The sequence below is a fragment of the Mustela erminea genome, chromosome 12, assembly GCF_009829155.1.
Source record: "Mustela erminea isolate mMusErm1 chromosome 12, mMusErm1.Pri, whole genome shotgun sequence".
Lineage (NCBI taxonomy): Eukaryota > Metazoa > Chordata > Mammalia > Carnivora > Mustelidae > Mustela > Mustela erminea.
The window spans coordinates 1,573,076-1,595,361 of record NC_045625.1 but is presented as its reverse complement, the minus strand read 5'-3'; the positions used below and the strand labels follow the sequence as shown (position 1 = coordinate 1,595,361).

Here is a 22,286-nt window from a genome sequence, read left to right as displayed (position 1 = left end):
AATACCGTGGGACCCTCAGTGCACGGCTTAGAACCCAGTAAGCATGCAGAAGGTACAGTTGTTCACAAATCTTCCTTTCTCTTGTTCCTTTTGAAGTAGGTGGAGGGTATCTTGGGATCCCTGGGTGGCTCAGTGCGTTAAAGTCTCTGCCTTCTGCTCAGAAGGGTCCTGGGATCGATCCCGCATCGGGCCCTCTGCTCAGCAGGGAGCCTGCTTCCCTCTCTCTGCCTGTCTCTCTGCCTGTTTGTGATCTCTGTCAGATAAAGAAAGAAAATCTTTAAAAACAAAAAAGAAAGAAAGAAAGAAAGAAGGGGGGTGGGGTCTACACAGTTGTGAGAGTCCTGCACACGCGTAGACCGGAGTCACCGGCACCAGCTTTGGGACTGTCGACTTCCCAACCCCCTTCCGTCCCACCGCCCCTTGGCAGGCAGATCCTCCCCCTCCACCAACGGGGTCCAGGTCCCTAAGATTCGCCTTTCCCAGAATGGCCTAGAAGGGGAATTACACAGTGGGTGGCCTTTGAGACTGGCCTTTGGGCAGCATCGCGCACGCGTCTGAGGGTCCCCCAGGTGGTTCTGCATCAAGTCTGTCCTGTTTCATTGCTGGGGGGTGACCCCTTGCACACACAGACCACCTTTAACCCTTTCCTTGCTCAAGAACACATGGATCCCTTCCGTTAAGGCGATGGCAGACAGAACGGCTATCTGTATTCGTGCAGACGCTTTCGTGTGACCAGAAACTCACTCCTCTCCAGGCCATACCGAGGACAGGGGCTGCTGGATCTTTTGGCAAAACCGGTTTTAGGCTCAGGCGGATTTTCTTGCGCCCTCCACCCCCCCACCGCCCGCCCAATCCCTCCTAGCAGATCTGTGGTTTCTCACGGTGGGTTTGCTGCCAACACTTTTGTATTGTGGGGAAAATACATATCACATAAAAATTGACCATTGTGGCCATTTTTTAAGCGTATAATTTAGCATAGTGGCAAACACAGCGCATCGCACAGCCGTGAGTAGCCCTTTTCCCCGACTTTTGCAACATCTTGGACTTCACCAGTGAAACAGAAACCTCCTATCCCCGCCTCCCCGGTGCCCCAGCCCTGGTGACCTTGCTCCTGCTTTCCATCTCTACAGATTTGCTCATTCTAGGTGCTTCACAGAGATGGAATCTGTCCTTTAGTGTTGGCTTGTTGCTGTAACGTCTTCAAGGATCATCCCTGTGGAAGCAGGTGTCAGGACGTCATATGTGTTACGGCTGAGTGACATTCCGTGGTATGTATAGACCACATTTTCGAATCCATCTGCTGACCCACCATTGAGTCACCCCCATCTCTGGGCTGTTGTGAAAAGCCCCGACGCGCACTTGGGTACGCATATATCTGTGTGAGTCCCCGCTGCCTCTTCTCCTCTCTCTGTGGTTTTTCTCTGCAGCTCCCTGTGGCTAACGATGTGCTTGTCTGCGATCCCTGTATCTCCTTTGGCGAAGTGTCTGTTGAAATATTTTGTTTGTTTTTTTTATATGGGTTATTTGTTTTCTTACGGTTGACTAGTGAGCGTTATTTCTGGAGTACGGACACCACTCTTTGTAGGACGAGCACGTTACAAACGTTTCCTGTGAGTGTGTATTTTGCCTTTATTTGCTTAGCTGAGTCTTTCTTTAAAAAAAAAAAAAAAGATTTTATTTATTTGACAGCGAGAAAGAGAGCGATCACAAGTAGGCAGGTGCAGGGGGAGCAGGCTCCCCGCTGAGCAGGGAACCTGATGCGGGGCTCGATCCCAGGACCCTGAGACCATGACCTGAGCCGAAGGCAGAGGCTCAACCCACTGAGCCACCCAGGCGCCCCAAAGGTTTTTTGAATTCGACGAAGTCCCCTCTATGATATTTTTCTCTTACTAATCGTGTGTTGGACATCACAGCTAACATTCTGCCTAATCTGTGGCCACAAAAGAGTCACGGTTTTCCATCATGTTCCGATCTATGATCCGGACTGAGTTAGCATTTCTATACGGGTGAAGCATGGGTTAAGGCCCAGCAATTTCCGCATTGTGTATTTTAACAGTATGTCATCAGGTGCACAGACATCTAGAATCATGGAGTCTCGTGGTGACTGGACACTTGGATCCTTATGTCACGTCCTTCTTTATTCCTGATAGTTTTCCTTGCTCTGGACTCTACTATGACACTAATCCAATCCCCCGGATTCCTTGACTCATGTCTGTCCGTTTCTACCTTTGATTTGTAACCCTCCTCTGTCATATCTGAAGCTCGTTGGAGACAGCCTGTTACCGGGTCATGGGTTTTCGTCCATTTTGACAATTTATGTTTTTTCTGTGGTGTGTTCAGGCCATTTATGTTTTACTTTGTTGTGTAATGAACACTTCACATGGCATCTGCCCTCTTAAACTTGTAAGTGTGAAGTCCGCTATGACTGACTATAGGGAAGCCGTTTACACTTGTTTTTTCTGATAGACGTTACAGCATTTTGTTTTATCCTTATTTTTTCTTTTCAAGTTTTTTAATTTAAATTCTACTCCGTTAACATATAGTGTAATATTGACTGCAGGAGTAGAATTCATTGATTCATCACATGCCTACAACACCCAGTGGTCATGGCGCGGGCCCCCTTAGTCCCCACCGCCCGTCCAGCCCCCGCCTCACCCACCGCCCTCCATCAACCCTCAGCTTCTTTTCTGTAGTGAATAGTCTCATTGTTGGTTTCTCTCTCATTTCCCCCTTTCCATATATTCATCCGTTTTGTTTCCTAAATTCTCTACGCGAGTGAAACGCTAGGGTACTGGTCCTCCCCTGACTGACTTATTTCACTTGGCATAAAACACGCTAGCTCCATCCAGGTCGTTGCAAATGACAAGATTTCACTACTTTTGATGGCCGAGTAGTATTCCTATGTGTGTGTAAGTACACCCCACACCTTCTTTATCCGTTTATCGGTCCATGGAGACTTGGGCTCTCCATAGTTTGCCTCTTGTTGATAATGTTGCTATGAACATTGGGGTGCGTGCATGGACTCCTCTGAATCTGTAACTTTGGTATCCTTTGCTTAAATATTTAGCGGTGTAGTTGCTGGATCATAGGGTAGTACTACTTCTAACTTTGTGAGGAGCCACCATCCTGTTTTCCAGAGTGGCTGTGCCAGCTCGCATTCCCGCCAACAGTAAGAGGGTTCCCCTTTCTCTGCATCCTCGCCGACACCTGTTGTTTCTCGTGTGCTGGCCATTCGGACAGGTGTGAGGTGGTATCGCATCATGGATTGCTTTCGTAGTTCCCCGACGATGAGTGATGTTGAGCATCTTTTTGTGAGTCTGTCATCCGTATGTCTTCTCTGGAAAAATGCCTGTTCGTGTCTCCTGCCCATTTCTTGACTGGACTGTCTTTTGGGTGTTGAGTAAAACTATGGAACATTTCATGAGTTTGCATGCCCTCCTGAGCAGGGGCCATGCTAATCTCCATTCTCCATCTCATTCCCATTTTAGTATACGTGCTGCTGAAACGAGCACTACATTTGATGTAATTATTAGCACGTCTGGATCCTGGTCTACCATTGCATTATTATTTTTCTATTTGCCTTTTTTGACCTACATGTGTCTTTTCCTGCCCTTAAGAAATTATCTGAAAATTTCTCAGTGTTCTGCTGTAACTTATCAATTGGGTTTTTTGACTATGTGTTTTGTGTGTGCACTTTTTTAGTGGATTTTGTAGGGGCTAACAAGTATATCTCTACGTTTACTTCACAGTCTACATCACGTCAATATTTTACCACTTCAAGTAGATCGTAGATCCTCACCAGCACGTCCCTCCCTTGCCCCATTGCCTTTATGTTATGGTTGTCACATGTATCAGACCCAAATGCACTGAAAATCTCATTAGACAATGAAATGTTTTTTTTCCTTTCAACTATCATGCATATTAAATTAAATTAAATATTAAATTAAAAGGAAAATAATGGTCTGTTTGCCTAGATATTTACAATTTTTGTTGCTCTTCCATCATTCCCAACATTTCCAAACTCCCCCCTTGCTTCGTGTCCCTCTTGCCGAAGAACTTCTCTTAAGCAGTTCTGCTAGTCACAAATTCTTTCTTTTTCTTCCCCTGAGAAAAGTCTTTCTCCTTCTTGAAGGATATTTTTGCGGAATTGACAGCTTTTTCTCTCGATGCATTAAAAATGTTGTTCCACTCCCTTGCGGCCTCCATAGTTTCCAATGAGAAGTCTGCTATCATTCTTCTTTTCCCTTACGTATTATTTTTTGATAAGGGATGTTTATTTCTCCCGGTTCTCAAGAATGCTCTCTTCGTGTTTACTGGTTGGCACTTGCTGCATCTTGTGTGGGTTTCTTCAAGTTTAAGCTGTTTAGGTTCACTCAGCTTCTGGAATCCATAGCCAGGTTTGTGTCTTTTGCCAGATTTGGGGAGTTTTCAGCCATTTTTCCTTTGACTACTTTTTATGCTCTGCCCCTCTGGCCTCTCCTTCTGGGAATCCAGCCAGTGTCACGAAGGATAGATCTTCCATTAGAGTCTCACAAGCCCCTGAAACTTTGCTCTTTGGTTTTGTTATTTTGTTGTTGTTGTTTTAAAGATTTTATTTATTTATTGGACAGACAGAGATCACAAGCAGGCAGAGAGGCAGGCAGAGAGAGAGGGAGAGGCAGGCCTCCCACCGCGCAGAGAGCCCGATGCAGGGCTCAATCCCAGGACCCTGAGATCATGACCTGAGCTGAAGGAAGAGGCTTTAATCCACTGAGCCACCCAGGCGCCCCTGTTGTTGCTGTTATTTTTTTGGTCTACTTTCTCTCCCTTGTTCAGGGTGGGTGATTTCGGATGTGCTATCTTCCGATTCATCATTCTTTCTTCTCCACATTCTGCTCTTGAGTCCAAGCCTATCCATTGAGTTTTTAAGCTTCACTTATTGTATTTTTCAGTTCTGAAATTTCCATTTGTTTCTTTTTTATATCTTCTCTTTCTTTGCTGAGACTTTCTGTTTTTTCAGTTGTTCTGAGTGTGTTTGCAACTATTCACTAAAGACTTTTTATGATGGCTGCTTTAAAATCTTCATCACATCATTGGACGACTTCTGTCATTTCAATGTTGATATCTATTAATTGTCCTTCTTAAAAAAGATTTTATTTCCTTTAGAGAGAGAGAGTGACAGAGAGAACACGAGAGGGGAGAAAGTCAGACAGAGAAGCAGACTCCCTGGGGAGCTGAGAGCCCAATGTGGGACTCGATCCCAGGACTCTGGGATCATGAACTGAGCCAAAAGATGTGGCTTAACCAACTGAGCCACCCAGGCGCCCTAATTGTCTCCCCCCCCCCATTCTGTTTGAAATCTGCCTGGCTCTAGGTATGACCACTGTTTTGTTGTTTGTTTGTTTGTTTGTTTTTAATTGAAACCTAGTCATTTTGGGTATTATGTTATGAAGCCCTAAGTCTTATTTGAACCTGTTTAAGCTGGCTTCCTCTGGCTTTGCTCCAGTAGGGAGGTGGGATGAAGGGTACCATTTCACTGTTGCTGCCAAGTGGAGAAACAAGTCCGGCTCCCACCTGAGGGGCCTGCCCCTTGTTAGTGCCAGGGGTCAGAGTTCCAGCTCCCCAGTGTGCTTCCATCGATGCTTCCCTGGCTGGAAAAGGTAGGGGTGCCTTGGTCCTGCTCCCCACATGGCATCCACACACTGCAACAGTGAGGGGAGGGAGTCCCCAGCCAGCAGGAATGAAATTCTTGGCCCCCTAATTATCCTTCTCTGATATAACCCCAGTAAAGTGTGTGGAGGTGAGGTGCCCCAGTACAGCCTGGTGAGGGGGGAAGTTGGCTCCCTAATTGGCCTTTTGCTAGCTGGGGCAGGGTGGTGCCACCATGGTTTTGGTGGTATTGGGCTAAAGAAGCGTCACTACTGTCTAAAAGTTTTTTGTCTTGCTCAGCTGTCCCTTTTCTGGTTCTTTGGCTCAAGACAGCAGGTTTTTGTCAGACTTTTGTGTCTGTGCCCACTATTCATTTCCAGGTTGCTGGATTTTCAACTACCACATAGGAGACCAAAGGAAAACCTGGGGAACTCACCACCAGGGCATTCTTTGGATCCTGAGATCCCCAATGGCCTTCCTCTCTCTGCTTTTTGGAGTCTTCTTATGTTTTATGTATAATGCTCAGGGTTCTTCGTTGTACTTACCTGGAAGAGTATGGAGAAGTCTGTCTCCCCTCCATCGTCCCAGAAATGGAAGTCATTTAAATTTGATAAGCATCCCCAGTAGCCATCCAAAAATCTTGCTGGTTCATCTTGAACTAGGAAATGGTATGCCCTGAATCTGCTGTAGACAGATACATGTAGATATGTCCCTAGGACTTAACCAAAATCCCAATGCCTGCCTGTTGTTGTTAATCAGCCACGGACGGATGGTTGGATGAATGCATGGACGGAAGAACAGAATACAGGAAAGGCCATCAGGAGGCCAGTACACAGTCTAGGCAAGACACCACAACACCAGTGATGGCCATAGTACAAACAGCCATCACTGAGTTTTCCTATTTTGCCAAGTAAACGTTTCTGCCACATGATCTCATTCGATCCACAGACGAGATACATCCCTTCGAGAGAGGAGGGAAACATGGGCAGAGAGACATGGTACTAAGCTGAGATTCAGGCCCAGAGACCCCGGTTCATGGACCCAAGGTGCCCCCGTGGTTCTCTCCCACCCAGTTTTCCAGCTGGGAGAAGGAATCCCGATGACAAGGAGCTGACCAAGCCAGAACATCCTGCTGATAATCAGAGGTTTTCCTGCTCCAGGGAATGTTGGTTGAGTGCGTTTCAGAATCTTCTCCCTGAGACGGGAACCCAGGCTATGCTGTGTTCGTGTGTTCAACGAATATCAATCGAGAGCTCGCTTTACACTGAGCTCTGTGCCAGGGGCTGAGGGTACACCGTAAGCAACAGGACAAATGTGATCTTTATCCCAGGGATATCAGAGGGTCTGAAATCACACTCCCCCACCCTAAGTCCCCCTGTTGTAAGCAGAAGGGGCAGAACCACTCTCTGGTGCCCTGCCCTACACTCAGCCTTTCAGTGCTGAAGATTCTATGAGTAGCGACAAATGCCAGTGGGGAGCATCTAGACCACGGGAGGGGGACCAAGCTGGAGGAAATGACCACAGGGTTTGAGGGATGCTCGGCTCTGGCGGTAGCTTAGGGTCAGAAGAGGGAAGCCCACACCCCCAGCTCAGCACATCCAGTCTGTGCATTTGTGAGCTAGGCTCTTGGCATCTGTAGAAACTCAGCGGCCAACCAAGCCAGGCAGCTGTGTCTCCTGGGGGTCCTGAGGCCTGCCTGCAGCCCTCCTCTGACTCAGTTTCCCCAACCATTAATAAGTAAGTGCATACATTCCTCCTTTTTCTCTCTTTCCTCCATTCTCCTCAGTTTGGTGAAAATGGGAAGCACTCCTTCCTCTAATGGCAGAGGCTCTGGAATCTTCATTTCATCTCCAGGGAAGGAGCATCTTATCCTGTGCTAATCCTGGATTCACCATGTGTGTGGACATTTGGGTGCCAGGGCCAGCTTCCTGCAGCAACGTACATCACCAGGCTGCCTTATATGTGGCACTGCTAGCCAGCCCTGGGTCCCCATTCTGGTACCGGAGACTGGAGTGGGTCCACCAAGTGCCGCCGGGATATGAGGCTGGTTTCTATGGTGATGCTGTTCCACCAGCACTGCCATCCCGCACGGGGTCCCTCGGACGGACCTGTATGCAAGTCCTCTCCGCTGTCCTAGAACCCCCCACCCTACCCCCTACAGCATGGGGAAGGGTTCTGGAAAAGATCTCTGCACACTGTCACATGCCATGTGGTCACCAAGAGGATTGTGATGGTGGTTTGCTCCAAAAAGCCACTGTAGAGCCAGATCACTGTCTCCATCAACAGAGAGCGGCTCCAAACTTCCCCGACTTCCTTCTGCACAGACCCCATCAGCGTTCTAACTACATAGGTGCTGCAGTGATTATGGTTCTGGGTCTCTTTGCTCCTCCTGAAGGAATGTTCTGTAAGGGCAGGACCCTCCTCCCACCACGTTCTCCAGAATCCCCTCAGCTGGGTATGAGCCTGGAGACAGAGCAGTGGCTTGGCCAACCGCTCTTTGCTGAACCGAAGGATGAACACATATTTTATGAACACTGACTTTATTCCTGGTGTCATGACACAGTGGGTATGCGGGAGGTGCTTAATAATGACTCACCAAGAGACCAAGTTAATGAGCTGGAGAGTTGGGGTGACAGCTTTCGCGCATGCTGTTTTGCCAGAAAGTAAGGAAGTTGCTCGAAAAGCAAAAGGGTGGGTTGTGTCACGTGAGACTACATGGGAGGGGACAGAAAGCCGTTCCTCATGGGGGCCCTGTTCCCAGCGCAGCCACTGCCTCTGTGTCCCCAAGGTGGTGTGTGCTGTGACTGCCTAGGAGACACGTGGACACCTCGAGGACAACAGGGGCCCCCGGGAGGGGGTGGGACGGGGTGAAAAGGGCTCTTCATCTCTGGAGCCTTCTTTCCAAAAGCCATAACCCCAGACTCACCAGGAGAAAACAGTGGGCAATGCCAGACTGCAGAAGGTTCTGGAAGCTACCTCGCCAGTGCTTCTCCAGCTGTCCTGGCTCCCGAGGAACAGGAACAGGTGGACACACTGTCACAGACGGGAGGAGACAACCACAGAACACACGTGGCCTCCGAGTCCGATCCTCAGAGAAACCCACATACAGCCTGTGCCAAGGGCAACTTCTAGCTGTCCACGCACCTTGGCGTTATGAGGCCTTAAGGATGGGGCATCTGGGAGAAACATCTATGGGGCAACTCCTTGTTATCTGCAGCTTTTCTGTGAATCTATAACCATTGCAAAATAGAGTCTATTTAGAAAAGAATGGGACATGACCCTCATGGCGCCCAGAGAGAGCGTGGGGGGCCGGGGCGCGGGCTCCCCGGGTGAGGCAGCACTCCACATCAGAGGCAGGTCTCCCTCCTTCTTTGAGTCCAATCTTCGAATCTTCGTTTGCTGCAGGTGGCACGGTGCCCCTGGATGGCCCTGGGCAGGGCCCAAGGAAGCCGGGCCCCTGGGTGACTCGCGGGGCTACAGCTCCCTCTGCAGTGTTGTCCCAGCCCTGCAAACTCTGGGTGGGGGTGGGAGGGTGGAGGGGTGGGGGGGCGCGGAAACCTCGGTCATGCACGGCGCCCTCTCCCTGCTGCACTTACTGACCCGTATCTTGACCAGGGTCCCCGCACCCCCCGCTTCTGTGGACCCCCAGCTGTTGTGTGCAGAACTTTGGGAGCATGGAGACAAGTCAGGGGAGCCTCGTGGTTCAGCCCATGGGTGTCGGCTGATCCTGGCTCCGACACTCCTGACATACACTTCCCCTTTGCCTGCGTTTTCTCATCTGTGTGTGAGGTGGGTCAGGAACACGCTCCGGGTGGGGGTGGGCGGTGGGGGGGTCGGATGCGGCCGGGGGGGGGTCCGGGCCAGCGCAGGGCTGTGGAAAGGGCCATCTGCGTGGGGTACTGTGCTCCTGCGTGTAAGGGGATTCAGAGAGGGCAGCCAGGTGCCAACAGGGACAGAGGGCCTGCAGGGAGAGGCAGGTGGGCTGGCGCGCAGGCCTCCCCACACCCCCTCCCACAGCACCTTCGCCGAACCCCCAAACTGACTTTCTGCTTCATCCTACGGCTTCTCCAGAGCGTGTCACACCGTCTTCTCCTCCGTATTTTCAAGAAGGTTCGGCTTGGCGTCACAGCCCCTCCTGGAGAACACAGAGGCACAGCGGGCAGGTGGAGACAGACTTCTTTTCCTGCGTAGGGAAGGGATGAACTATTGTTGATTCAAAGAGCTCCACAGACCTCCCTAAAACAAGCAACTGTACGGGCTCCTGCCGACTCAGTCAGTGGGGCTGTGAGTTCGAGCCCCACCCTGAGGGTAGAGATGACTTAAAAAAAAAAATCTAAAAAATAAAATATATATATATATATATAAAATAAAACGAGCAGCTCTCATGACGAAAGCAGCCACACATCGAGGGCCGCCACAGTGACTTCCTCCGCTCCGGTGTCTCCTCTTCACCCCTTGACAAGGGCCCTGCGCAGAGCCCCACCTGGCATCACAGCCCATGGTCTGGAGCTGTACCCGACAGATCAGTCCAAACGTTGTTATGGAGCTCATTTTTGTTTTTAAAGATTTTATTTTTTTATTTGACAGAGAGAGATTACAAGTAGGCAGAGAGAGAGAGAGAGAGAGAGAGGAGGAAGCAGGCTCCCTGTGGAGCAGAGAGCCCGATGCGGGACTCGATCCCAGGACCCTGGGATCATGACCTGAGCCGAAGGCAGTGGCTTAACCCACTGAGCCACCCAGGCGCCCCTCATTTTTTTTTTAAGATTTTATTTATTCATTTGACAGAGATCACGAGCAGGCAGAGAGGCAGGCAGAGAGAGGGGGAAGCAGGCTCCCCACTGAGCAGAGAGCCCGATGCGGGGCTCGATCCCAGGACCCTGAGATCATGACCTGAGCCGAAAGCAGAGGTTTAACCCACTGAGTCACCCAGGTGCCCCATGTTATGGAGCTCATTAAGCACCGGGTGTGGACAGGGAGACTAATACGGCCACAGAACCACAGCCCTTGAGAGGGACACAGAGCCAAAGAGCTGTGCACCACAGAGGCGGTGAGTCCTGTGATGCGTGTGAGGGATAAAAAGAGGGGGTATGGTCAGGCAGGCTCCCCGAGGAGGAGACCCCTGAGAGCCCGAGGGGACACAGGAAAGGTAAGCAGCAGGAGCCAGGGAAAACCAGGCAGAAGACAGGAGTGTTCCAAGCAGGAAGAGCCAACAGCATGTGCAAAGGTCCTGAAGCAGGAAGGAGTTTGGTGAACCTGAGGGCCGGGATGCGATCGGCTGGAGCGTGTGGGAGGTGCGGGCCAGCCTGGAGCCCGCACAGCCTCCCGGGGCGTGTTGCCTTCCTCTGCTCTGCCGAAGCCGGAGGTCGTTGTCTTACAGGGAAAGGGAGGGAGTGGTCATACTGGAGTGATATTTAGGAAGCAGAACCCAAAGGAGGTGGCAGCCAACTGGATGTGGGGAGTGAGGTGGTGGGAGCCGAGGGTATGACACCAGTTCCTAACTGGGGCACTGGGGAGACGGGGGTGCCTGTGCCCAGAGTGGGGAGCCCCATGGGTCTGCCCTTCATCTGCCGCTTCGCAGGACTCCCTCCCTGTCAGCCCAGGTCATCATCTTGCGCCCGCGGGCTGCGGCCAGAGCCCTTCTGCTTCATCTGGCTGTGCAAGCACCATCTCGACTGTCCCCCAGAACCCTGACAGGTAAGTTCCCCGTCATTTCGCCTTTACAGTCGCAGAAACCAAAGCTCAGAGGGGTTTAGCAATGAGTTGGAGGCCACACAACAAGGGGGACAGTTGGGTGCGACACAGAAATGCAAACGCTCTCGGATCGTTGGTGCTGCCTCTCAACGGCCGATGTCCTCGGGTCACTGTCCCGAACCCTCCCTGACCTCATCCCCAAGCAGCGTGGCGTGTGCACGTGCATGGGACAGAGAATAACTCACTTTTTTGGTGCCTGTTAATGGCTTGTAAGTTAGCTAAGCCGCTGTTCTCTCTGAGGGCGCCTTCCAGTTCTCCGTCCCGCTGAGTGCAGGGAGGCCTCAGTCTCCCCCTCCCCTCCCCTCCCCTCCCTCCTGTTAGGTCAGTCCGGGTTAATACCAGCTTTGAGAGGCAGAAGCCCAAAGTCACACCCCGTGAACAGTCTGAGGGAGGGGCCGGGGCTGGGTGCGTGGGGGCCCCTTCTCTCCTGCAGACACAGAGCAAAGGTCACCCAGGTCCAACGTGACGCATCAGCCCCCAAAGAAACCCCGCACCTATGAAGCAGTCACTCCCGCGCTCCCTTCTGCCCCCAGCCCCGGCAACCACTCATCTCTGTGGACTCACCACCTGTGGGCATTTCTTATCGACGGAACCGTACAGCATCGGATCTTCTGTCTGGTCTCTTGGACTCACACAGCATCATCTAAATCTGCTCCTGTTGTAACAGGTGTCGGTCCTTCCTTTTCGTGGCCGAATCATATCCCACGTGTGGACACACCACCTTTTACGGATCATGAATCGCTTGATGGACACTGGGGTTGGGGCCACGTTTTGGCTGTTCTCTAAGCATTTGTGTACAATTCTTCGAACATCTGTTTTCCGTTCTCTTGGGTGCATAACAGAGTAGAACTGCTGGGTCATGGGGTGACGCTATGTTTTTTGGGAACCACCAAACTGTTTTCCAGAGGGGCTGCTCCATTTCACATCCTCGCTAGCAATGTACAAGGGGCTCCAATTTCTCCACATCCTTTCCAACAATGCTAGCTTCCCCCTCTTTTTTTTCTAAACCCCCCTGGGTATGAAGTGACACTCTGACTGCAGCTTTGACCTTTATACTCTTGATGGCTAATGGTGTTCAAGCCTCTTTTTGTGTGCTTCTTGGCCGTCTCTAGACAGTGTTTGGAGATACAAACCGTATCAAGGTCTCAAGCATGAAGGTCTCTTCAAGCCTTTCTCCTGTTTTTAATTTGGGTTGCTGGTCTTTGGGCTGCTAACTTATAAGAGTTCTTTGTACATTTTGGATACAGGACTCTTACCAAATAGATAATTTGCAAATGTTTTCTCCCATTCTTTTGGGTTGTCTTTTCACTTTCTTGATGGTGTCCTTTGAGGCACCGAAGTTTTAAATTTTGATGAAGTCCAGTTGACCTATTTTTTTCTTTTGTTGCTTTTGCTTTGCCTTAATATTTAAGAATTCATGGCCAAATCCAAGGTCGTGCAGATTTATTCCCATGTTTTCTTCTAAGAGTTTTATAGTTTTACTGTTTACTTTTAGGTCTTTGATCAGCTTGGAGTTCATGTTTGTGTATGGTGTGAGGAAGGGATCCGATTGCATTCTTTTGTTCATGACTGTCCTGTTATCCCAGAACCATTGCTGAAAAGACTGTCCTTTCTGTCTACGTCGGTGTCCACGTTTTTTCTTCTTACAAGGGCATCTGTCGCCTTTGATTAGGGCCCACCCTGAAGGCCTCATTTTAACTTAATCACCTCTTTAAAGACCCAACCTTCAAATACAGTCACATTCTGAGGTTAAGGAGGGTTACAACTTATGACCGTATGAGTTGGGAGGGGGACAGGATTCATACCATAACACGATCTTCCTTTTTTCCCCTAGTCCTTTTACTATGGTGGTATTACATTCACGGATCTTCCTATGTTGAACTCATCTTTCATTCCTGGAATAAATCCTGTTCCTTGTGTAATCCTTTACATCTGCTGTTTGCTGGTCTCTGGGGGAGGATCTGTGCCTGCGTCCACAAGGGGTGTTGGTCTGGCTGAGGGTCATGACGGTCTCATGTGTGCCAGGAAGTGTTCCCCCTTCTCTATGTTTGGAAGGGGCGGAGAAGCTTTGGTGTCCCATCTTCCTTAAAACATTTGATAGAACGCGCCAATGAGGCCATTTGGTCCTGGGTTTCCTCTGTTGGAAGTTGAACACTTGTTCCGTCTGTTTACCTATTTTAGGTTTATTCAGGTTTTGTGTTTCTTCTCTGTTTTGGCAGCACGTGAATTCCTAAGGGTCCATCCGCTTCTTCTCCATTGTTGAGTTGTTGGCCTGCCATTGCTCCAAGGGCTCTCCTAGGGCCCCGTTTACTTCTGTAAAGGAAGCAAGAACCTGGTAGTATGAGCGCCTCTCTTGTTTTCTGGGCCAATTTACCTAAACGCTGGTCGGTTTTGTGGACTTTTTTTTTTTTTAAAGATTTTATTTATTTATTTGAGACAGACACAGAGAGAGAGACAGAGAGACGGGGAGAGAAGGAGCATGGCAGGGAGAGGGAGAGAGAGAAGCAGATTCCCCACCAAGCAGGGAGCCTAACAGATGCAGGACTCGATCCCAGGACCCTGCGATCACGATCTGAGCTGAAGGCAGACACTCAACTGACTGAGCCACCCAGGCGTCCCTGGAGTTGTTGTTGTTGTTTTTAAACATCTTTCAGTTTAACTGGTCCTCTCTGTTGCTTTTCTGTTCTTTATTTCATTCATCTCCCCTCTGGTCTATATCATTTCCTTCCTTCTGCTTGCTTTGAATTTGGTTTATTCCTTTTCTAGTTCTTTTAAGTGGGAGTTCAGGTGATTGACCTGAGATGGTTCCTCTTTTTTTTTTAAGACTTTATTTATTGATTTGCAAGAGAAAGTGAGAGGGAGAACATGAGATGGGGGGTTGGCGGTGAGAAGCAGATCCCTTGACAAGCAGGGAGACCGATGCCGGGCTTCATCCCGGGACCCCGGGATCATGACCTGAGCTGAAGGCAGATGCTTCACCGACTGAGCTACCCAGGCGCCCCATCTTTTACTGTTTTAAAAAACAGATTTTATTTATTTATTTATGGGCGGGGGAAGGTCAGAGGTAGGGAAAATCCTAAGCAGATTCTGTGCTGAGCCGGACGCATTGCTCCATCTCAGGACCCTGAGATCACGACCTGAGCCGAAACCAAGAATTGGATGTTCAACCCATTATGCCACCCAGGCACCCCGTTTACATTTAACATAATTACCTATACAGAAGCATTTCTGCTGTTTTGCTGTGGGTTTTCTATATGTCTTATGCCTTTCCTGTGCCGGTTCTGCCACCACTGTCTTCTTTTGTGTTAGGTGTTTGCTACCGTACCATTTTCCTCTCTAAATTAAATGTTTTTTAGTTATTTTCTTATTGGTTGCCGTGGAGATTACAATCGACATATTAACTGGCAATAAAGGTACTTTGGATTGCTTTCAATAGCATACAAAAAGGTGGTTTCTATAGACCTCCCTCATGTTGTTACTGTTACAAATCGCACCTTTATACACTGTTTGGCCAGGGACGTAATTACAGTTTTATGCAGGTGTCTTTTAAGTCACGTAGGTGGAAGGGCACCTGGGGCTCAGTGGGTTAAGCCTCTGCCTTTGGCTCAGGTCATGATCTCAGGGTCCTGGGATGAGTCCTGCATGGGGCTCTCTGCTCCACGGGGAGCCTGCTTCCCCCTCTCCTCACTCATGAATGTTCTCTCTCTCTCTCTCTCAAATAAATAAATAAAATCTTTAAAAATAAATAAGTAAATCACACAGGAGGAGAAAGAGGTGTTAGTAGCCAAACTATATTACTGCTGACTTTTCTTTCTCCTGAAGCCGCTCCCTTTCCTGTCCTGCCCTGTCTTTGTGTGGATTCAGGTTACTCTGTGATGTCCACTCACTCCTCAAAGGACAGATTTGCTAGCCCCAAACCTTTTCAGTTTTTGTTTATCTCAGAATATCTTGATTTCTCAGGTTTTTTTGTTTTTGTTTTTGTTTTTTGCATGGCAGTTTTGCTGGATACGGAATTCCCGGTTGACGGGATTTTTGGCTTTCTCTCAGTACTTGGCATATGTCATCGTGCTGCTCCCTGGCCGGTGTGGTTTCCGACGGCAGGTAAGCTCTTGATCTGACTGGGGACCCCCAGACACGAGGACTCCCTTCTCTGTTGCTGCTTCCAAGATTCTCTCTCTGTCTTTGCCTTTCAACATTTTGGTTACAGCATTCAGATTTCTTTGAGTTTACCCCACCTTGGATACACTTTTCGTGCTTCTTGGCTATGCAAACTGTTATGGTTGATCACATCTGGGAAGTTTTTGGCTAGTATTTCTTACTTTTTTTTTAAAGATTTTATTTATTTACTTATTTATTTAATTTTTTTTTAAAGTTTATTTGAAAGATATAGAAAGCACACAAGCAGGAGGAGTGGCAGGCAGAGAGAGAGAAGGAGAAGCATACTTCCCGGTGAGTAGGGAGTCTGATGTGGGGCTCGATCCCAGGACCCTGGGATTGTGACCTGAGCTGAGGGCGACACTCAACGACTGAGCCACCCAGGCGCCCCAAGATTTTATTTATTTATTTGACAGAGATCACAAGTAGGCAGAGAGGCAGGCAGAGAGAGGAGGAAGCAGGCTCCCAGCTGAGCAGAGAGCCTGATGCGGGACTCGATCCCAGGACCCTCGGATCATGACCTGGACTGAAGGCAGAGGCTCTAACCCACTGAGCCAGCAGGTGCCCCTTGGCTAGTGATTCTTAAAAAAGCCATTCTTCCCCATGCTCTGGAACTCCCACGGTGCATATATCAACACGCTGACCAGTATTCTGCGGCCTCTTAGGTTCTCTTCGTTTTTCTTTCTTCTCCTCGGTTTGGATCACCTCAACAGGCTTATCTCAAGCTCTTGGATCGCTCCTTCTCCTTCTCGAGTTTGCGGCAGGGCACCCGGTCTTGACTGTGTTTTTTTCAGCTACTGGTCTTTTCGACTCCAGAATTTCTGTTTGGTTCCTTTCAATAATTTCTATCTACTCGTGTTGTCTATTTGGTGAAATGTCGTGCCTGTGGTTCCCTTGTCCTTTGGGCTTGGTTTCCCATAGCGGTCGATCATATTAACAGGGCTGATTTAAGGTCTCCACCCAACAAGTCCAACATTTGGCTCGCTTCCTGCGAACTGTTTCTTTTCACCCTTCCCCCCCATACACACACGGTGTGCAGGCCATACTTTCTAGTTTCTTTGCCTCATGACTTTTTGTTGTTGTTGTTGAAAACTGGACATTTTGAATATTATAATGTGGTGGTTCTGGAGAGCAGATTCTACCCCCCTCCCCGAGGTTTGCTGATGCTGGTGCTGCTGTCGCTCCATGTTCCTGAGCTTATTTTGTAAATCCAGCGTTCTGTGCTGTGTGTGGCCGGTAAAGTATCGTTTGATTGGCTCAATGGTCCGCTAGTTATTCAACAGGAATTTCCTTAAATGCTCAGATCAAGCTGCCTTCTTCTTGATTGTTTTCCCAGTTAATATAAACCTTCAGCTCGTTTCCAGAGCTCAGATAAAGTTTATTCTGACATCTTTTGCCAGTCGTGTTTGATGTTTCTGTGGAGTTACGGGCCGTTCCGTGCTCTGCCATCTTGCTGACTTCATCTTGGCCCCTTGCTGGTCGATGTCTTTGTCTTTGATGTGTTTTGTTCCTCTTTGATACGTTTAGGGGTGCATGCACTCTTGTTTATTCTACTTGTGCCTTGTGTTTGAATCCAAGGATTCATTTCTCCCATGTATTTTGTTGAAGTTTCATCTTTTATCTGTACAAAGATTTCTTCTCTCCCTTAATTCCTAATTTGGTCTGTCTGGAGTTCCTATTAGAAAGATGACAAAATGGGGCACCTGGGTGACTCAGTTGTTAAGCGTCTGCCTCCAGCTCGGGTCATGATCCCGGGATCCTGGGATGGAGCCCCGCATTGGCTTCCCTGTTTAGCGGGAAGCCTGCTTCTCCCTCTCCCACTCCCCCTGCTTGTGTTCCCTCTCGCTGTGTCTCTCTCTGTCAAATAAATAAATAAATCTTGAAAGAGAGAAAGAAAGAAAGATGACATAACACTATTTTCCTGTTTCTTCACCGAAATTTCCAGTTTTTAAGTTTTCCATATCTTTGCTCCTCTGAACTCCATTCTGGTTGATTTCCTCAGATGTATCTTTTAGGAACTAATTTTCTCTTGGACATTGTCTAAGTCATCAAGTATCCCTTCCTGCCCTGTAGTCTCTATCTCTGATTTCTAGAACTGCTAAGGTTTTTCCTCAAAATTTCAAATTTTTATGCCTTTTTTTTTTTTTTTTAAGAGTTTATATATTCATTTGAGAGAGGGAGAGAGCACAAGGGGGTGGCCAGAGGGAGAAGCAGACGGGTTGAGCTGGAAGCCCCATGTGGGACTCCATCCCGGGACTCTGGGATCACAACCTGAGCCAAAGGCAGATCACCCAGACGCCCACTGTTAATCTTTAAAAAAAATTACTTATTGTAGATCTTCAATCATTCTGAACACACTGGTCCTGTAATCTTGGGATTCCTTCCCAGAGACAGGGCATATGAGGAGGGAATACAAAGAGGCCGGGATGTCCCAGGATATCAGTGCAGAGAACCTTCCCATGTGCCACGAGACCAAGAGGTTGGCACATCACTTTCTGACACCAGGAGCACCTCAACTTTGAGCAAGGATTCCAGGGGCTCAGAGACTGGAGCACGTCCCAGGCCTGTCCCCCTCTCCCACTACATCACAACGATTGTTTCTTCAAACAAAACTCAAGCTTTGGTACGTAGTAAACCTGTTTGCCGTGGAAGAAAGAAATGGTCATTGAGAAAAATAAAGTGAAATCATTCAGGGTCCTCGTCCCCATAGGTAGCTGCCACGACTGTACTAGTCGGCTCCCAGCTCCTTTCCCGGCTTGAATTTTCTGCCCCGCTCTGAGCACTGGGAGGCACACGGCATCTTGTGCTTATTTATGCCTTTCTGTGCGTCCCAGGACCGCGTCAGCGCCACTGGCTGTCTTCTTCCGTGTTGGATCCGCCCTACCTGGCAGTGGGACACAGGGCGCTACGCCCTTCCGCGGTTCCAATGCAGCGGATGAATGAACGGATGGGGACACTGTCTCATGAGTGTGTCCTTCTACCACAGGTGTCCTCACAGCAAGCCTATACGGCAGGCATATACTATGCCATTTTACAGACGAGCAGACTGAGGCTCTGGGGGCCTCCCCGTCTCCCTGCGCTGCTTCCTGCTGGCCGCCCATCTGTGACGGCACTTCTGTGGCCGCAGCCTGCTCCCTCTGTTCCCCTAAGCTCCCAGATCACACCTAAGACCTCTGCCCTGGGTGCTTTTAAGGACATTACTATTGCTTTTATGCAAATGATCTTCCACTTGGGGCCAGGGAAAACGGGGAAGTGAGAAAGCTCACCTCCAAGCTCCATCCCCCGACGGGGGCTCCCCACACTTCTGTAAGAGAACCCTCAGTTAGTGACCATGGGCATCCGTGTCCTCAAACACACACCTCATCTCTCCTACGAAAGCACAGGCTCCCGGAAGACACCTTGCGGGTGAAGTGCGAACCCTCACCTGGGTTCAGACTAGGCTCAGGCTAGGAATGCGGCCTCACTCTGCCACCATTTCCATCTGTAACATGGGGTGTTTGGAGTGTTTGGGGATTCAGTGGAATTGTGCGTGTAAGGTCACGACGCCGTGTCTGGCACACAGTAAGCGGTCACGAAAAGACTGTGTCATTAGAAACCTCTGCTTCTCACCACCCGAGCTCTCTGCAACCCACCTTTGTTCTCAGGGACAGAAACTCCTCTTTTAAAAAAAAATTTTTTTCTAAGTTATTCTGAGGGCTGATCAGATTCCTGGGAAGGACTCGCAATAACAGAACCTCCAAGAGACTTGTGTACGAACTGTGAATGCAGTAATACAGACGGCTCAGTGGCTCCAGGGCCATGCTGGGTAAAGACTGTGTGCCAGGGCTGGAGGCCTTTGAGCGCCCGGCCCTGTTCTGGCCCAAACACAGGTTTAAGGCCAAGGGCAAGCTTTAAGTCCTCCTGCTGGGCATCTGCCTTAGCCACAGGAGGTCGGGGTGCACTGAAATTTGCAGATGGAGGCTGGAGGAAGGACAGGGGTGCAGAAGAGGAAATTCATCCACTCACGCTAGAGCCCACGTAGGCCCTGAGTGTGGAGTCCTGCCCTCACGGGGCCGCCACCGTGGAGTAGGGTCAGCCGATCAACAGACCCTGTAAGGAAGAGATGGAGGTGCAGAGGGGAACCCTGATCGAGGAAGGGGCCATAGGCCAGGCCTCTGGCACGCACCTTTTTGCCTCCCACAGAGCGAGACTTAGGTCCTATTTTTGTACTCCTCTGACGGATGAGGAAACCAGCCTTGCGGAGATTAAGGGACTCTATTCTGGGCCCTCAGCAGTCCCCAAGGCCCAACCTCGGTGGTGATGAAACTCCAGGAGCCTGGGCTGGTGGGGGGATGGGCATCAGGGTCACCCCGAGTTTCTTCCCGAGTTTCTTCCCGAGGCAGCCCTGCCTCTCAGGAGGCCCCAGGGAGAAGCTCCTGCACTAGGCCTGACAGGTGGTTAGCCAGGGCCTGAGATGCCCAAAGACAGTCTCTGTCCCATTCCTTTTGCAGGGTCTGCTTCCTAGAGACTTCCGGCCCCACAGAAGGCCACCCCACCGGGTCACCTGGACAACGCAAGCGGCAAGCCCGACCAGTGGGCACAAGGAAGGGAAAGGTGGGGGCCTAGGTCCTTCCGTCCAAGCCAAGGTCCCCAGGAGGGGCCCGGGTTCCTCTGTATTCCTCATGGGGACACTCCTGGGCCCGCAGAAGGCCCACGAAGGTTCATCAGGGCCCCGGGCATTCCATCAGCGGCCTTGACAGCAAGGCTGGTCAGGGGCACCCTCTGTGGACCCCAGCCAGACCCTGGAAGGCCAGGACCAGATGGAAAGGCTCTTTGCTTTGGCCTGAGGAGTTAAGTGGGGTCACCCTGATGGCGAGTGCCTAGGATGTCCTACAGGATGAGACCCAGATGGCAGGAAAGGAACATAGCCTTGGGGGTGACTAGCACAGCAGCCTGTAAACCTGGGGTACTAAATCAGGGCACCCGGAGCAGTGAGACCAGGACCCCGGATCTGACACCCTGGGCTGTCACAGCTGGATCAGAGGTGCCGGCCTGCAGATTCTCACCATCCACTCGTCCACCTTCTCCCATTTGGTAAACTTGAAAGGGAGGGTCCTGCCCTCGCCAGCACCTTGCTCCGGAATATCTCCTGGGGTGTGTAAGGGTCCCGGGCTCCCAGCAAAGGGGCAGCCTGGAGGGCCAGGGAACGTTTCAGCCTCTCCTGCAAACTGTTTCCCAGGCCTGGGGGCTGTGGCGTCTCCGCTCTCTCCCACTCACTGACTCTGTGACCCTGGGCAGGTCGCTGCTCCTCCCAGAGGCTCAGTTCCCTCCCCTGTGAGCCTGGGACCACAGAGTGGCTCAGTGGGCCCCATGGAGTCCGCACTCACTGCAGAATTATTAAGATGTGTGCATTTCCGGCGGCAGAACTCCTGCTCACCCTGAAAGCAAACCCAGTGACCCGAGCGGCTTGGGATGGGTCCAGACCACATAGGGAAACTCGACCTTCCAGTTGGCAGGTTCAGCCAGCACAGGGGAAGACTTCTTTTGTTTTAGACGTTTTTATAGGGGTCTAACGTACACAACAAGCTTCCACCTTACATTACCCAAAACAAGATCCGAAACGTGCCCGCGAGCTGAGCCTTTCAAAATACAGAAGGGCCAAGGCGCCTCGTTTTTACCTTTGTGGCCCACTCCTGCAATCTCAGGATGGGGGACCCTCATCTCATTCCAGCCTCTCACTGGGCGGACGGGGAAACTGAGGCTGGCGGGCGCGGTCTTCGGGCAGGCCTGGGCCCACCCCCTGCTCCTCGCCAGCTCCCGCGGCTTGGCGCCCTTCGCGCCACCTCGGAACTGGGCGCCCTCCCCGCGCGCAGTGGGGACGCGAGCCGGGCGGCGGGCGCGGGCGGGGGTGGGTAGACCAGGGGGGCGCGGCCGAGCGCGGCTCCTCCCCGGGCGGGGCCGCCCCTGAGCGCGCGCCGACGCCCCGCCCCCGCCCTCGGCGCGCGCCCCCGCGGGGCTAATTAGGCGCGCGGTTTGTTTACAAACACGGGTTCCCGCAGGTGCGCGCCGCCCCAACGGTGCGCGGCCGGGACTCGAGGGCGCCCCCGACCCCCACCCCCGGGGCTCCGGGGTCCGCGGGCGGGAGTGGCGGCGGGCGGGCCGGCGCGGGCCGCGCTCCTGCCTTTTCCACGCCCCCCGCGGGCCCAGGAAATTCGCCCGTAGCGCAAACCCCCTCGCGCGGGAGGGCGGGCGGCGGGGACGGAGGGCGGGCCGCGCGGGCCCGGGCTGGGGGCGGCCGCCGGGGGTCCCCGCCCCGCCCCGCCCCGCGCGCCCCCCGGGCCGGGCCCGCTCGCGGCCGGGTCGGCGGGGCGGGCAGCGGGCGGGGGCGCGCGGGGCGGGGCGCGGCGCCGGCGGGGCCGGGACATGTAGTCCGCGCGCCGCGGCCTCCCCTGGGCGGCCCCGGCGCGGGCCCGGCCGCGGACTACGACTCCCGCCAGGCGCCGCGGCGCAGCGCATGAGCCCTGCTCGGCTCCGGCGCGTCTATTATGCTGCCGGGGCCGGCGAGCCAAAGAGGAGCCGGCCGCGCGGGCCGGGAGGGACGGCCGCCGGAGCCGCAGAGGCCAAGTACGCGTTTCTCTTGCTTCCTTGCGCGCGCGGGGCGGCGGGCGGCGCGGGCGGCGGCGGGCCGGGCGGGCCGGGGAGCGCGGCCCCGTGCGCCCCGCGCGGGCCGCCGGCGCGTCCCGGGAGCCGGGCGCCCGGGCCGCCGCCGCCTT

At 51.7% G+C, this 22,286-nt stretch overlaps 1 long non-coding RNA gene and 1 other non-coding gene across 2 annotated transcripts; both read right to left on the bottom strand.

Annotated features, from left to right (window-relative positions):
* Positions 1-3,402: 3,402 nt before the first annotated feature.
* LOC116571236 lies at positions 3,403-3,512 on the bottom strand. Its single transcript, XR_004277800.1, has one exon. It is a non-coding gene; the product is annotated as a U6 spliceosomal RNA (small nuclear RNA).
* Positions 3,513-8,165: 4,653 nt separating this feature from the next.
* On the bottom strand, positions 8,166-21,423 carry LOC116570593. Its single transcript, XR_004277482.1, has 4 exons — positions 21,192-21,423; positions 9,672-9,811; positions 8,773-8,858; positions 8,166-8,661 (listed from the first exon to the last, which is right to left on the bottom strand). It is a non-coding gene; the product is annotated as an uncharacterized LOC116570593 (long non-coding RNA).
* Positions 21,424-22,286: the final 863 nt, after the last annotated feature.